Genomic DNA, 17,306 nt, shown 5'->3' on the forward strand with positions numbered 1-17,306 from the left:
GGTGCGCAACTCTCTCTGTCTCTCTCTCTCTCTCTCTCTCTCTCTCTCTCTCTCTCTCTCTCTCTCTCTCTCTCTCTCTCTCTCTCTCTCTCTCTCTCACTCTCTCTCTATACATATTTATATATATAGTATATATATATCACTCCTGATTATAAGGTGCGACTTATAATCAGGAGCGATATATATATATACTATATATATAAATATGTATAGAGAGAGAGAGAGAGAGAGAGAGAGAGAGAGAGACAGAGAGAGAGAGTTGAGTATATATATATATATATATATATATATATATATATACACACACGCACACACACGCACACGCACGCACGCACACAACGAGTGTCAGCAGGCATTCCAAGAGACGACCAAAATGAAATTTCCGAGTCACTCAAAATGACATAAGCATAGCTAGCTATCTGTTAAACTATCACGAGTGAGTTTTTGCTCATCAGATAGTGACGGTGGGCTTTGGATGGCTTTGTGCCCCGATACTTTTGACCACATGCTATATTTGCATGCATGTTCTTGAAAGCACAGGTGGAGAGCGCGGCCCCCCGTCGGGAAGCAGAACGGCGCGCGAGGGAGTAAATCTGAACGGTCCAGATGGCCTTGCAGGGTGTGACTTCAAACCGCAACCTGTCCGTGGCCCGGGTCAGCGTCCTGAAATCTCCTCGTGCCAGGATGATCACCAACTTCTATTTTACTAGCCTCCATGTTTCTTGGCACCTGGTTCGAGGCTTTCGGGCAATTTCAGTGAACACAGACAGCCGAATCCCTTCAGGCGAGTCGAATGACTCGGCAAGCACAAAGGGACCGCAGCGAAGGTGTAGCACGTCGCTTCGTTCCTTATAATTTCCAGCAAGCGCAATTGTGAATTGGCATCTTAACGAGCAAACAAATTATCGGCCCTTCTGAACTGTGTCCTGTGGGGAAATGTAAGCGCCGAGATGAAATGGGCAACAACAACAACAAAAACATATTGGATGCATATTGCTGCTCCCTTTGCCCGCGCTTGGCTATTAGTTTGTCAGATTGAATCAAATCCAGGTAACGTACACCAGCGTGCTTCTCCGTTTCTGTCAATTAAGCTGTAATGGACAATAAAAAATGACATAGAAAATGTCCTCAATACCAGCTCCGTTCTCCACTGACAATCTGGCTCCATCTCCTGGAAGATGAAAACCACCACAGGTCCGCTCTGGATTCCCTGGCAGGTAATGCTCATTTCAAACTGTAGCCTTGGCGGTAAGGATTGAAACCTAAAAACCGAACACTGGCAAACTGAAGCCAAGACAAATGCTTGAAAGCCCAATCCTGGCTTGAAACCCTAATTGCAAACCAAATCCTGGTTTGAAACCCTCATTTGAAAAACCTAAGCAAGGCTTGAAACACCAAAATGAACAATAAACAACCCTCGCGAGGAGAAGCGGTTCAGATTAGGACTAGGGTTAGGGTAATATATAATATAATAATATTATTATTATTATGATATTGCATATTTCATCTTTCTCAAGGGATGTACTCAAGTTCTCGCAAAAAATAATTTGATTTGTGTTTGTTTGTAATAAACATATAGCTAAAAAGATCGTAATTCTTAACCGGACCCTTTGCAAGGCTTGGAACTGTAATCCTCACCCTTAATTTGACGCCCTGATACAGTTCCAAGGATTTGTCACAGTGTTACCAGTTTGACATTGGCCAGCAGAGGGAAGCAAAACTCTTTGGAAAGTTTTTGTAGCTTCACTCTTTGTAGCTGTTCACGAGATGCTCATTTGGCTTTGTCTTCATCAGTCATATCATGATGGTGTTCAATGTCTTCCATTATGCAGCTTTGACTTTAAAGATGAGGAATTAGAAAGTCATCCTCTGCGAGACACGCACAAGACTGTTTTTTTCCTTTGGCAGATTTAAAACTCATATGTCTGGAGATGAGCTCATCTCTTTGGGAAGGTTAAAAGAACAGAAAATACATTTGGAAAAGTAACGGGCCCACGCGGCGAGCCCAAATAACTTGCGGCCAATCGGCTCGCTCCAGCTGCTCACCTTGTCCTGGTGTGGCTCGTTGCCTCGTCAGTTTGCTTGTATATTTAGTTTCCGTCGTTTGGTTGTCATTTCATGTCATACCAAGCTTGTGCTCACTCATTTGTTTGTCATTGGGACTTTTTTTAAGGATTATATCAATTTGCTATTTAGATTTAATTTGGTATTTAGATTTTTCCAAGTACTTTGATTGCTTTTTTGTTTAATGAGTTGCTGTGGTCTTACATCCATCAATGAAAATACTATGGGGAAAAAAAAACACTCACAGGTTACTTAGAGAAGTCATACAATGAAGATCATCAAAAAAAATTGCCTCGTGTCATCGTAGTGTTGCTTGTGGCAACTACAGGCAATTGTAAGATCTCAGATCAGATCTACTTCTGCCCAAACTCAAAAGACGATCAGTCTTCGGTGTTGACACGTGTCCTCTGGTTGAGAAGCTTTTCGGGTATCTTCCAGAGGTCAGAAGCAAGGCTCGTCTCCCGTGATCTATCCGGCGCCTCGGTTAAGCGCCATTCCACTAAGCGTGTCCAAATAGGGTCATTCTGTGTTTAATTAGGCGCGGGACATTCGACACAATGTCAATGAGGCGCCATTCAGTTGACGGGCACTCAAAGAGGTGCCAGATAAGCTGTTGTGCACGCCGTACCCAAGGCTGCGGCGGCCATTGAATTGCAACGGCGTCTCGGTAAATCACAGTCGATCGGTCGCTGACGGAGAAGAGTAACTCGTGTAATTATGCGGATATCTCCAAGCCCGGATGAGGACGCCTGCCGGGTCGCACAAAGCACCCCGCTTGTCATCTGCCGAGAGGCCAGGGAGTGCAAAATGATGAGGGATGAAAGAGAGAGGATAAAAGGGGTGATCGGGCGCCGCGCGGTGAGCCAAAAAAATCTATCTACATCCCAGCGGCTGGTTGCAACCTGGACATCTGGCTCAACGACTCTCCTGAGGCACCACGCGAACGACCCACAATGGATTCGGGTTCTTCCGTTGTGACGCTCACGATGGACCTCGAGTCATTAAAGGCTTCATTTGAAACCCTAACGCATAGGTGTCAAACTCAAGGCCCGGGGGCCAGATACGGCCCGCCACATCATTTTATGTGGCCCGCGAAGACAAATTGTGCATCAAATTCGTGTGTCATTACTAGAATTGCAAATTGTCTTCACTTTTAATATCTTTTTTTTAAATATTTGACCAGTTTTTACTTGTCTGATTTAAAAAACGAGTTATTTGTCAGTTTGTTTTGTAGCTTTTACTGTATATGAGGTGCTCATACATTTATTTGGGGTGACAGTCATAATGGCCCTCCGAAAGTAACTATGACTAGAATGCGGCCCGCGAAAAAAATTAGTTTGACACCCCTGCCCTAAAGCATTATTTGGATTATTAAGAATTATTATCAAAATCCTTGCTTTCAATTGTCGTTGGAAAGTGTAACTTTCGCCTTGAGCACAACCTGTGAAACCTGAATTTAAAATCCTGACCATGATTTAGCCTCAGATTACGATCCAGATTGAATTGAAATGGTCTCCAGGTCAACAATGGTGGCAAGAATCAGATTTCATAAAGAATATTCAAGTGTGTTTACGTGCTTTCGGTGTCGCTTGACCGCCAAAGCTTGAGGACGTACACGTGCCGGTGTGCCGACGGGTAGCGGCACGACTGGCCCTCGTCAATCCGCTTCACATCTTTCACATTCATAAACGTCCTCCTGCCACCGCCATGCATTATGCATGGTACCAAAGACAGGCCATTGAATCCAGATGACGCCCGGCCACCTTTAAAGGAGACGGATTACTTTTTGTCGAAAAATAAGTCGACTGGAGTTGCGCTTGGCCGTTTGCCACGCAGCATGCTGCTCGTCTGTGTTTTCATTTTGACAGGTTTGTCTCACTCTTGGGAACTTTCATTACACAGCTAAAAATGTTTGAATAAAGAAAGCTGCAAATGACCAGCAAAGAGCCCGAGATAAATTAAATGGTCTCGACCAATCACACGGCTCCTACCTTTACCTCCTTTGGCTAAACAGAAGCCGTTTGGCACCTTTGTCCTTTGTTTAACTTTAAAGCTTCATGAATGTTTAATGGAAGGTGTGGTAAGCACAGCCGGGGGTGGTTCCAGCCAAGAGATATAACCTTCAAGTGTCGCATCTGAAGATCCGTCAATAGAACATCTGGATCAGCAATTTGGACAACCGGCACCGCCTCCCCCGCCCCCTCCTGTCTGTCCGTCCTCAGTTTAAAGAAGACTATCAGCGGCGGCGGGACACGATAAGAGCGTGTCGATACGAGATTTATTGAGGCGCCGCCGTTTGCTCTACATCATGTCGCACTTATCTGGGGAAAGCGTTTTGGGAGGAGGGCGGATATTGTAGGTATGACCTTGGTGGGGTTTTTAGGATGCGGTGAATTATCTCCCGCCGGGATCTGCGGCCTCACCTTTTGTATTCACCGAGATGAAACGTCCGCAAGCCGCGTCAAGACAGAGCGCTAATGCAAATAGACTCGTGGCATCGCACGCCTGATTTAAAACATCTCGTATTTTAACCGTTTAAACCCCGGCTCGAAGTTTTAACGCAAACACTCGCTGCCGTCGAGCTCGATAAATGGCTTTTTGCGTGACGTTTTAATAACCGCCTAAAACGATAAATCGGAGGTGGAGATAGTTTGTTTCTCGGCCCCGTTCGAAGCTGCTCGCAACACTCCCTCGTGAATGATTAAGCACAAGAGTCAATATATCACACATTGGGGCAAATTGCTCGGTGCAAAAAGAGGACAGACGTGAAGAAACACGCTTCGGTGGTAAGGCGTGAGGAGAGATGCCTCTGGACACCCCCAAAATAAAAACCAACACAAACATTCCAGAGCCTCTTGGCACTGTGCAATAAAACCAATAAGATCTGCAAGCTCGAGCTGTGTGGATTCCTTGCAAGCCCCGTAAGAACATGAAAGAAAACTGTCAGAGCTGTTTCATTAAGACGGGTGCACGATTTGTTTGGGTGCGCCGTGTCTCGTCATTATAAATGACTTCCCACGCGCTTGCTGGAAGCTCTGTCACCACGCTCCACTTTAAAAGCCTTTGCAGTGGACATTTACAAGGGCGATGGAATTAAAATGTCTCGGTGAAGCAGCATGTGGCTCGTTACGCTGCATAAATTCCACTGGGAATAAGAAACAATTTTAAACTGAGGAAAATAATACTTAAAATAAAATTATCTGCTAACAGAACAAGAAAGTTTTACTTGACAAGAATTTGAAAAATAAGAAAAGAATCATAGGCCATATCTACAGCAGTCTTGAAATTTGTATTTTTCAACTGATATGTAATAATTAAAATTTTAAAATAAGCATTTCGACATATAAAAACAACACTTCCGTTTTTTTGTGATTGGACAGTCATCTTAAAATGTTAAAAGTGTTTGTTTTTAACCTCATAGTACTTGAAACTAATACTCATTGACAAGACTACAAGATCAAATAAGATAATCAATAAGTATCTCGAAACAGAATGATTTTGCCTGACAATTTTATTTCAAGTAAAAATAACTTAACAAAGCAAAATAAGCAAATTAACTTAAAAATAAAAATAACAACACAGCAAAATAAGCAAATTAACTTAAAAATAAATATAACAGCACGGCAAAATAAGCACATTTAGGTTTTAAGAAATAATTGAGTATTTAATATATTTAATAATTTAAAATAATTTAGATAATTTAAAACTATTTAAAATTATTTAAATAATAAAATTAAATAATTTTAAATTTGGATTCAATATAATAATTTATTTTAAGAAATGATATCTAATTTAAGATTTCACATTTTACAATGTAGTGTCAAGGATATTTTTGAAAAGAAGAAATTGTCAACGATGGTCTGTTTGTGAGCCGGTGGGGTTTCTATATTCAGTATACAAGGAGTGTTTTGTCATATATTTTATTGTATTACTCTGGACAACCTCTCTCTTCAAGACAGTGTCAATCAAGAGGGAGTTTTTTATCTTTCTCTTGTCTCAGATCTCATTTGATTGCGTACCATATCTCATTCCGATTCAGGCGACTCACATCAGAAACAATTTTCTGACAGATATCACTTGCGATAGCTGTCTTCTGTGTCCATGCAGGGGAACGGCCATCTTTCATTTGTCCATCACAGCAGCTACTCGGCTTTTTGCTCGTTAAGTGTGATCAGATAGAAGGATCGGTAACTTTTCTTGGCAAAAAGTACGTTTTGTTTCGCTGATTGCGGCTCTGCTCTCCTCGAGGTCCTGGAGCACTCTTGCAAATTGGACAATCAGCGCTACGATTTTACAGCATTAAGAACTCAGATGAAAGGAAGGACACTTGAGTTATCATCGGGATAATGGGGCTGCCGCTTTGCACTTTGCAGCCAATGAAATGGGAATGTGTTAATTAGGCCAGCCATTAATTAGGCCAGCCCATCAAGGAGAAAAGGCTTTGTCTTCAGTGACACTAGATTGGATTGGTGGCCTCCGGAAATAAAAGCTCTTGCTTTTGTTGCTTTCTTGAGGGGGGTCTGTTCGTGCGATCGCGACTAATGTTCAGCGAAATAAAATAAGGACATTTCCATCTAGATTGTATTTTTTTTTTTGATAGCTTCTTTTGTTAGCTTTCAGAATGTCGTAGTTGCCACCGTGCCAAAACAGTATCATTGCAAAAAGTTTCCTTTGCATCAAACATTTTCCAAACACTTAGATGACTAGTAAAAGCCCGTTATTGTTTTAGCAACACAGTTATATAAAAACCAACAGAAATCAATCTGTCTAAATTCCCCATCAGCTGCCAAGAAAGAACTACAAATGTACGAGAGTGAAGAGCATTCCTTAAATTAAAACGTCACATAAAACACGTTAATGCTTCCGTGCTAACGACCTATCAAGCACTTTTTTTTTTCAGATGGCGATAATGAAACGTGACAGACGGAATAATTACAGGCCTGGAACGCATGTGCACAGATGCCGGGTGGGTGGAGGGGGCGAGTCACGGGAGGATTCTGTGTTTATTTGATGGGAGGCCTTCAAGGTCCACTAAAGGCTCGCCCCTCCCTTTATGCTTTTGCTTTACGAGGCAGCGGGCAGACGCTTTATGGTCGGCACGTCAATGAGCGCGGAGACTACGTGAAGATTGTTTGTGTGCACAATCCAGACGAGCTCTTTGTCTTCTTGCAAACTTTCCAGTCAGACCCTCAGTGGCAGTGGGAGTGGAGTCGTTACAACGTGTGTCTCCAAGCATTAGACTGTATCTTTGATCGCATTAGAGCTCAATTCCAGAACGCAAAAACGTGCTTGGCAAGACCGCATTTCCCCCCTGCAATTGCATTTATATAAATATGTGTGTGTGATCACCCCCCCACCTTTTTTCTTTTCAAGATGCGCTTGGGGATGCAATTATACATTAATAAATACCATAATTTCTATCTTGTGTGGTTCAGGATGGAAACACATTAAAATGAGCTCATTAAGATGCTTAGAAAGGCAACATCTTGTTCTACCTCATTAAAAAAAATCCAAAATATTCAAATATTCATCTTAAGTTGCAGTGCTGGGTGCAGGAGGGCTCCCTCATCACAAATAAGACGCTACTCTGAAAACATCCATGTTGCACAAGTCAAGAACTGAAGATTTCTTTTTTCCAAAGACCAAATTCCAGCAAATCATTCAAAATGGAAGAATTTAGAGTTTGGTAAAATATGCTTTGAGTTTTCTACATAATGGGTTAGTGTTGGGTTAGGTAAGGCTGGCCTGAGACCAAAAACTGGGTTAGAGTGCCTGACCCGTCAAAGCAATTCGTCGTGATATCATCAAGTAAGTTGTGTCCCACCACGTTTGTCTCCAGAAAGGGATGGCAAACATTTCCCCCGCTTGTCCTTCCCAGTAGCCCATACAATGTTGCGGCAACTTTGGCGACCCGGCCCGGTCCTGTGCCGCTATCGATTGCGGCGGCGAGAAGGGCATCTTTAATTGTGCTAGCAATAAAGCTCCCTGGACTTGCGCTTGTCCCTCAGCTCCTTGGATTAATTAAGTGCATCTCCAAAGCGGCGGAGTGCAGTCGATTATTATCTGTGACGGGCCCTCGCACCACGTCGTCGACACTGAGCGGGCAGACGAGCTCTTTGTTTTACTCTTCAAGAAAAGTAGACACGAGTGTGAAGTCAATTTGATGTCAACATGTACCGTATTTTCCGGACTATAAGGCGCACCTAAAAACCTAAAATTTTCTCTAAAGCCGACAGTGCGCCTTATAGTCCGGTGCGCCTTTTATATGAACCAAATTCCTAAATTTAAACTGGCCCGAAGCATTGTGTCATGAAATCAATCATAAGTGGCCCGCTGAAGACTGAATCATGAATCAAAAAGGCTATGGCTAATTTTTTTGTGATTATAAAGTAATTTGTTGCATCTGAAGTTGAAATAAAAAAGATAAAATGGAGAATGATTTGATTTGGATTAAAAATCTGACATGATGCATTAATGGTGCGCCTTATAGTCCGGTGCGCCTTATATAAGGACAAAGTTTTAAAATGGGCCATTCATTGAAGGTGCGCCTTATAGTCCGGAGCGCCTTATAGTCCGGAAAATACGGTACCTCTCTCACCAACTTCGCTAAAGAAAAAAAAAAACATGAATGAATGGAGCAAGTTGTCTTTATTCCTTGCAAGAAAGAGGAGCGCTTGTATAGAGAAGGACAAACATGTCAGCTGCCATCTGTTGTCTACTAAAACAGCAAAGTGCCTCGTGATTGCAAACATACAATTGTTGACAGTTACTTGGAATGGAGACTGCCACCTGCTTTTAAAAAAAAAACATTTTACTAGCCCATCACTATCGGCAGGCAGCTCTTGTAGTTTTCCCTGACGGTAATTTTGCAAGCTAAAAAAGACCTGACAATAGCTTGGACTAAAGAGTGCAAGAAAACCTTGACTAATGAGCCACATGCTGCTTCAGCAAGACTCAAGTGATCACATAGAGCAGCCTGCGCATTATGTAGAAGACAATCTTGAATATTTACCATCGTGTAAAGTCTTGAGTGTGACCACAGCTGCAAATATTACGTGTCAATTCGTGTTGGCCTCGTGATGGATCATCCCGGGGGTTGGCGGCAGGCGCGGAAAAGACACGGCCTTAAAACCACGGCCGTGCAGTAATTCAAACCTCTGCATTAGCTAATGATGTTTGACAAGCTGCGCGGTAAGATTCACTTTATTTCATTCTCTGACACACCTCCCCCCCCTCCCCTCCCAGCCTTGCTTTAATCTGGGAACATTATGCCTGTAACGTAGGCAACATATTTCACCTTGAGAGAGGCGTCATCAAACGCAGGAAAATGAAATTTCACAAGATGGACGATTTGGGCTCGCAAACCAGCTCGGTGTCGCATACCTTAACGCGGGGGGAAAATGAGATGAGGGATATCGACGGCGGGTGAGTGATGGCGGCGAGGCGGCCTATAGACAATCTGTCCCGCTGTGTAATATGTGCGCAAATGATAATGTTAAAGGTTATTGTCACGCTTGGCTGCAAATACGACGCGGCTGGCTGATCATGGAGTCAAGGTGTCAGAAGATGGTGGCATTCTCCCAAAGCTAAAAGCCCTTCTGTGCCGTTCCCAGCGCGCCAAGCAAGAAAAAAAAAGGATGCCCCAGTTATCTCCGTAATCAGACTGCTGAATCCCACAATTTTCTTTCAACCTTGAAAGACGCGTTTGTCTTCTGGCATTTTTTTTAGCATTGGGATTTGATATTACCGCCTTGCATAGCGGGTGCAAACATTGCTCTAATTCCTTATGGGACCACTAATCAAGCTCCAAACAGGGGAAATGGACACCAATGTATTTGTCAAAATCCCACGGAACACAGACGAGGACGTGTAATTACACAGCGACAATGTAGCTTTTTGCGTGACCTTACGTTGGGGTGATGAATGGCGTCGGTCGCGTCAGTGACATGAAAGCGCCGTGCCGTCAATGTTTGCGGACAACCGCAAGCCAGTGTATAATTAATCATGCAACATACGGCTGGCGCTGCTTTTAATTAAATAGGGGAAAAAAATGTGGTTTTGTTCCTGTCCTACGGCACAGGAGCGAGAACCGGACCGAGCGACGGCGCCTGGCATCCATCATCTCAAACTTTGCTTTTGTGAGGCGACCGCTTTGAACTTTATCAATGCGAAAATGGGAGATTATTTCGTTAGCAAAAACATTTCTTGCTGCATTCATGAGGTTTTTTCTCCACACTGGCAATTTTCATCAAATAATCAAAGCGCAGAAAATGTCAGCCAAAGACGTTTTCCGGCACGCTATTGATTCTTTTGAGGGTCCATTTGTTTCTTTCCGAAAACACAAATGAGCACAGAATTTAGTCGATTGTTATGAAGCCTTGCCTCTTCAACAAGAATTGGACTGCCCTGAATGGACTTAAATAATTCTTTTCCTGAATCAAAACGGAAATAAAGACTTTCAAAACAAAGACTTTGTACTTGCAGAAATAAAAAAATGAAAAAAATAACCGAACAAGCGAACGAACGAACAAACGAAAAAACAAAAAATGAATGAACAAAAATATATACTAATATATTACATATAAATATTAAAAAAAAGATATATAAAATAGATACCTATTTTTCGGACTATAAGTCGCACTGGAGTATAAGTCGCACCAGCCATAAAATGCACAATAAAGGGAACAAAAACATATATATGTAAGTCACACCAGAGTATAAGTCGCACTTTTGGGCGAAATGTATTTGACAAAATCCAACACCAAGAACAGACATGAACCAGCAACAACAGTCTAAACGATACGATATGCTAACGTGACATAAACACCAACGAGGAGCAGAGAACGGGTCGCACCGGCACCCAAACTATGAAAAAAGGTGCGACTTATACTACTAAATACGGTAAATGTTTTTGTAGAAAGAGAAACTCGGTGCGTTGCCCCTCTCTGACGACCGTAAACCACTCCAGTATGGAGAGGCCGTTAAATCCATCGATTTGATCCCGTCAGCGCTACGCCTTTCGGCATGGCGGAGAGTCAACTCATCTCACGGAGATGATCACTCATGTCAAAGTGCTCCGACGAGGGCAGCCAGCTTTCCTGGAAGAGGCGAGAAGGCTCCCGGCCGCGTTGTAGGTTAAGTTACCCGGCCGAGGGGCTTAATTGCATCAAGCTCTGTAGTGTTTTTCACCTCGCGAGCGTGACACCTGTCTGAGCGGCGAGCCGGCCGGCAGCTGCGGGAACAGACGGCCTCGGTATGAAGAGAAAGTACGAGCTCCTCGCTTGGGTGACCCTCCAAACCTTGAGGCAAATTATTTACAATCAAAGCGCCGTGTCGTATCTGCTTAACATTCCGAGCAGAGCGTTGGACGGTGCTGAATGTCAGCCGGAAAGACGTTGGGCTCTGACGGGAAGAGCATCCGGTAAAGATGCTGGCAGGATACGTGCTGCGAGAGAAAAGTGAGCGCAAGGCAGCTGCTGTAAGCGTCTCTCGGGGAATTACGAGATGCCAGAATTAAATGTCTTGACTTTTCTTGTCAGGAAGCAACAAATGCGGCTTCTTTTTTTTTATTTTTAAACACAAGCAAACAGAATGAACATCAACCTTGAAGAAGTTTGCTTATCAGACATGCATCTGAGGACCGACGCCTATGCGAGCATGAAAAGCCCCTCCGGCGAACGTCGTGTTATTTGCTTCATTCACTAAACCCTCACATCCGAGCTTCATGCATATATTAATAACGCCGAGATATACGCGGAGAGATGGAGGGGCCAGACTGGAGTGATAGCGTGTTCCTTTCAGCCAAACAAGCCGAGCGGCACGGAAACCAGTCCCACGATAACGGAAAGATTGATGAACCCGACGGGCTCGGAAGCTGCCGGTCCGTGCCCTTGTGACTCCAATCGCCCAAAAGCAAACATGCCGTGCGCGCTCGCACTGGGGACGGAATCTGTTACTGTGGAGTCGTGCAAGTTCCTCGGGCGAGAGCGCTGCCGGGATTCAAATGAACGGGATGTGAAGATGTGGAGATTATAATGAACATTGTGGATAGTGCAAGGCTTTAGGCGGAGAATTAGGCTGTAATAGCTTGCATTGTGTTTAGGATCGGGTGAGTTCAAAACGTACTGTAGTAAATTAAACTACCGTATTTTCCGCACTATAAGGCGCACCTAAAAACCTCCAATTTTCTCAAAAGCCGACAGTGCGCCTTATAATCCGGTGCGCCTTATATATGGACCAATATTGAGCCATTACGGCAGGCGTGTCCAAATATATGGACTTATATATGGACAAAGTTTTAAAATGGGCCATTCATTGAAGGTGCGCCTTATAATCCGGTGCGCCTTATATATGGACAAAGTTTTAAAATGGGCCATTCACTGAAGGCGCGCCTTATAATCCGGTGCGCCTTATAGTGCGGAAAATATGGTATGTAGTTTCTGGAGAAATTGAGTGTGAAGGCGAAGAAGCTGAATAAATACTTGGGGAATGTTATAGAATAATGTCTGTAGTTGTAACGGGTTGAATCGGTCAAGTAATGTCGGAATTAGAATGGAAAAACAAAATTTTGTAAAATTTGGTGTGAATTTTAAAGTTGAAAATTTTGAATTTTTGGTAAGTGGGAAGTTTTGGAATGGGTAGGCATAAGATGAAGAGTTAAAAGTTGGAACGGGTTAAATCAGTCAAAAAAATGTAGAAATTAGAAGGAAAAAACGAAATGTTATCAAATTTGGCGTGAATTTTCAAGTTAAAAATTTTGAATTTTTTAATTATGGGAAGTTTTGGGCATAAGGTGAACAGTTTAAAGTTGGAACAGGTTGAATCGGTTGAAAATGTAGAAATTAGAAGGGACAAACGAAATTTTGCAGAATTTTCGTAAATTTTAAAAGTGAAAATGTGAATTTTTTTAATTATGGGAAGTTTTGGAATAGGTAGGCAGAAAATGAACAATTTAAAGTTGGAACGGGTTGAATCGGTTGAAAAATGAAGATATTTAAAGGGAAAATGGAATTTTTGCAAAATTTTGCAAAAACTGTGAAAATGTAAATTTTTTTTACACGTTGCAATCTCGGGAATGTTGAAAATCCCCCCAATGTGATTTGAATGAGCTGAATCATGTAAATTTCAAACTGGAACAATGTAAATGTAAAATATTGAATGTGCCATTAAAAATGAATGGGGAAATTTTGCCAGAAATGTGCCTTCGTCTTCACACTAATAATCAAAAGAATTCCTATTTCCATCTTTTATATTGATTTCACTGTCAAAGATGCTTTCAAAAAATATTTCAGTTAAAAAAAAAAAAAAATCCTCATGAAAATAAATCGATGAGTTCCGTAGGCTCCGTTTGTCTCCTCTTACATTTAAAATGAAAAGAGCTGTATTAATTCCATTTAAGGCTTGCTAGTGGTTAGTACAATAAGCGTTTCAAAAACAAAGTGCTCCAATCACAATAAGTGCGTGACGATAAATGGTTTGAATAAAGCCCAACATGAACAATGCACACGGGTCGATTAGTAATTTCAGCATTTTTGTGTGCCCATGTAAGCTCAAACCTGACGATTATTATTTTTCTAAATAGAAAAAGATGGATAAACAAACATAAAATATCACAGAATGGGAAATGAATATTGATTGATTCAATGATTCACTAGCTTCTGGCTGGATTGAGTAATTGTTTGTGAAAATTGGACAAAATGTTCAAATGGAGTCATTGTCGGTGAGCACAAATAATTCATTCACTTGATTGGTGTGAGACAGCAGCATGATTATTGTATTCTTCGACTGTCGATAATAAAAACTGGTAACTTTTTACTGGATAGGGGTTTTGTTTCGGGTCGAGCGGCACTACGATAAATAAATAAGATGCCTGCTCGAGTTATTAGCGTAATACGGATAGCTATTGTGCGTCAATCTGCTCTCATTAACCGCCCCGCCTGCCATGGCTGGCCTCGCAACACTTCGCCTCTCCACAATAAAGTGACCAATTGCGAGGACAAATAGGACTTCTCTGCTCATCCGACTAGAATGTTACGACAGATGGTGAGAAGGGCCGGCGGCGCGTGACCCGGCATACTGATGCACGGCTAACAAGCGATGGCGTCGCAGAGAAGGCGGCGGCGGCGCCTCGGCACCACCGAGCACGGTCTGATTATTACATTTGCTAATTTGCCGGTACGGCTTACATCCCGCTCACATCTGGCTGCAATCAAGGATGGGTGGCACACGTGAAATGCAATAACGGCATGTTAGGGTTTCAGTGGGATCTCATTTCATGCAAGGCCACTCGGCAAATTGTTGCACGAGCAATCGCAATCAGCAAAGTGCTTTTATCCCTTTGACGGACACGAGCTGCCACAAAGGTCCTTGCATAAAAATCCGAGTTGGACTCCATGCCGTATCGTTGAAAATAGCATGCTGTCTTTTTTTTTTGTACTTTGAAAAGCTTTCACAATGTCCCCAATCTCTGAGCCGTGTCATTATTTTCCAATAACCAAGCAAAATCATTTCACAGTTGGCTTAAATGTGTAATTATGACAGTGAGGCTCACGTGAGGTACACTTATCTGCACTTAGGAATGTCACACAGCTCTTCACATACTCGTTGACACTTATATATTTTCAGCATAATGATTTGATTGTAAGATCGTAGATCCACTGAAAATGAATCAATACATGGATTTATTGATAAATAAGCCTCAAACTCAACTGAAGATGTGTCACGATGTAAAACAGAAAGGCTTAGCGTTAGGTCCATCGATTCTTCAAACATCTGCTGCGAAACAGTCTGAGCCCACTTTTACTTGATTTGCAAGCTGGAATCAAAAACGACCTTGTCGTTGTAAAGATGAACCAAAATAAACAAATAAATGTGGCAGAACAGGAAGCGACACATTTCACCCAGGGTGCCCTTTGCTTTTGCTGCCATGAAAAGCGTGACAAGTTGGCCGTGCGACAACGTGCCTCGTGTCCCCTCTGCCACTTCCACTCCGTGACATAAGGCCTGTAATCAAATCGGAGACGCCGCGTCGTCACCGGGACGATACGGACACTCGCAAGGACGGAAAATTCTTTGGCTCAATGAGCTAGCCAGACAATACGTAAAAAAAGTAGCAAGAGTTCTTCTGTTTGAAGCAAAATGATTATTGTCAGGTCAACCTACCGTATTTTCCGCACTATAAGGCGCACCGGATTATAAGGCGCACCTTCAATGAATGGCCCATTTTAAAACTTTGTCCATATATAAGATATATACATTTGGTCCGCGGGCCGGACTTTGGACACGCCTGCTGTAGTGGCTCAATATTGGTCCATATATAAGGCGCACCTAATTATAAGGCGCACTGTCGGCTTTTGAGAAAATTGGAGGTTTTTAGGTGTGCCTTATAGTGCGGAAAATACGGTAAATATATTTCATCCAAAAAGTCACTCCATTCCATTTTTGTTAACATTGGTGCGCCTCGAGGGGGGGTGGGGTCAGTCCACCTCTGAGGCGATATCGCGCTCCGATCAGCACATCGCGTACGACAATCAGTACGGCGAAATGAAAAGCGCCGCCAGGCAAACAAAGTCCATTAATGCACGAAGCGGCACTCAATAAGACAGAGATGTCAGAAAACATCGATTGAGAAGCGCTTTGCTTTCTCTTTTTTAATGATGCCTCGGCCAGGTGCTGGTGAAAGATTGATTTTATTAGAGGGGAAAATCATTTCAAGCGTAATTGAATGAAAAACAATTGATTACTGACTATAGGGACGCTGATGGAAATGTTTATCTCTCCAAAGGAAAAGGCCGCGGCGTCATTTGAAACTAAAGCTGATCCATGAAAGAAGCTAAATGAATGCGCTTAACCATTCTTTCCATAAATATTCTAATCTTGTCTATTCCAATATTCCGTCTGTTTTCTTCACTGCTTATCCTCACATTCGGGATGCAGGTAAGCTGGAGTTTATACCAGATGACTTCAATGTAGCTAACATGAAATCTGAAGAAGCCGGAGTAACTGGAGAAAAGCCAAGCTCACAAATTCAAAAGCCGATCTCCTAACTGTGAGGTCGAAATAAGATGGGAAAGGTAGAAATGTTTGCTCGAGACTCCAAGATTGGAATTCCTGCGAGACATAACGGAAGTTAGACGCAACCCCCAAAGCTCAGATCCACTTGTCCAGAGTGCTTCTTCCAGTTGAAATAAAATGACAAAGTGCTTCTTGTTGTGATACCAAGCGTCATGTGATTGGCGGCAGATTTTGTCTCGCGTCGTGATGCCAAAGAACCAAGGAACAAAACGACCCGTCCTTGCACTGGAACGACTCGCCGGTCCACCGGGCCACCTTGTCGCCGGCGATTAGACTGAAGTGAGACACGCAATTACAAAGACAGGTGGCCGCTTGATCTCGTTACGCCAAGTGCGACGGGATGAGCGCTGTCATGAGCCGCGGCCCATCTCGCCGTCTCCGGATAAGACCAACGGCACTTTGCTGTGTTTATTCCCAAAACGGAAAACTCATTTCCTGCTCATTTAATGTGCCATTGGAGAGTTTGGGCTCAGATATTAGGAGGTCTTCACGAGTTCACCGAATAGGAAGTTTATTCTAACCCACTTTGAGGTACGTGCAAACCTCGCTGATTATTGAACTGCGTGAACGTTCACCCTCTGAAAAACCGTAATAAAAAAGGCAGGTGCTACACATCAGCGATTTTGCAGTTCTTTGCAAACAAACTTTCAAGGTGATTGTGACCGTTTGTTTCAGTTCCAGCAGCCTTTTAAATTTCCGTCTTTGCCGCTAAATGCCGCATTTATGTTCCAAGTCTTTATGCCGTCTAAGGAAGGTGCTTTTCCTGCCGAAAACAACTTCCTGCTGCAGCTAAAGACGTTGCGAGACAAAAATACACATCAGAAGCAAAAAAAATGGGCACGGGCGAGACTGACTGAAGATTTGATGATAATTATCGTCGGGTTCATCTGCTCTGCCGAGCGCTTTCACATGCTAACATCCATTGATTCGGTATTAATCTCTTCATGTTGCTTAAAGCCGCCTCCAAATGCGTCAATGGCCATTGAGCCTTTTTTTCCCGATACAGACTCATCCGTTGCAGAGGAGACGGCACGGCGCGTCAGGCTAATTTGACAAGGCGACGGCGTCAGTCATCACAACCTGCCATCGCCATTGACGAGATACGCCGTGTCGCAATGTCAAAGGGAAGCGGAATCGACTAGGGAAAGGGTAAATGATGTTTGCTTGAC

The 17,306-nt window shown here is 43.0% G+C and overlaps 1 long non-coding RNA gene across 1 annotated transcript; it reads left to right on the top strand.

Moving 5' to 3' along the window:
- Positions 1 to 12,601: 12,601 nt before the first annotated feature.
- On the top strand, positions 12,602 to 12,999 carry LOC119139245. The gene is made up of 2 exons (XR_005101333.1): positions 12,602 to 12,736; positions 12,881 to 12,999. It is a non-coding gene; the product is annotated as an uncharacterized LOC119139245 (long non-coding RNA).
- Positions 13,000 to 17,306: the final 4,307 nt, after the last annotated feature.

Source organism: Syngnathus acus, chromosome 20 (genome assembly GCF_901709675.1).
Source record: "Syngnathus acus chromosome 20, fSynAcu1.2, whole genome shotgun sequence".
Taxonomy (NCBI): Eukaryota; Metazoa; Chordata; class Actinopteri; order Syngnathiformes; family Syngnathidae; genus Syngnathus; species Syngnathus acus.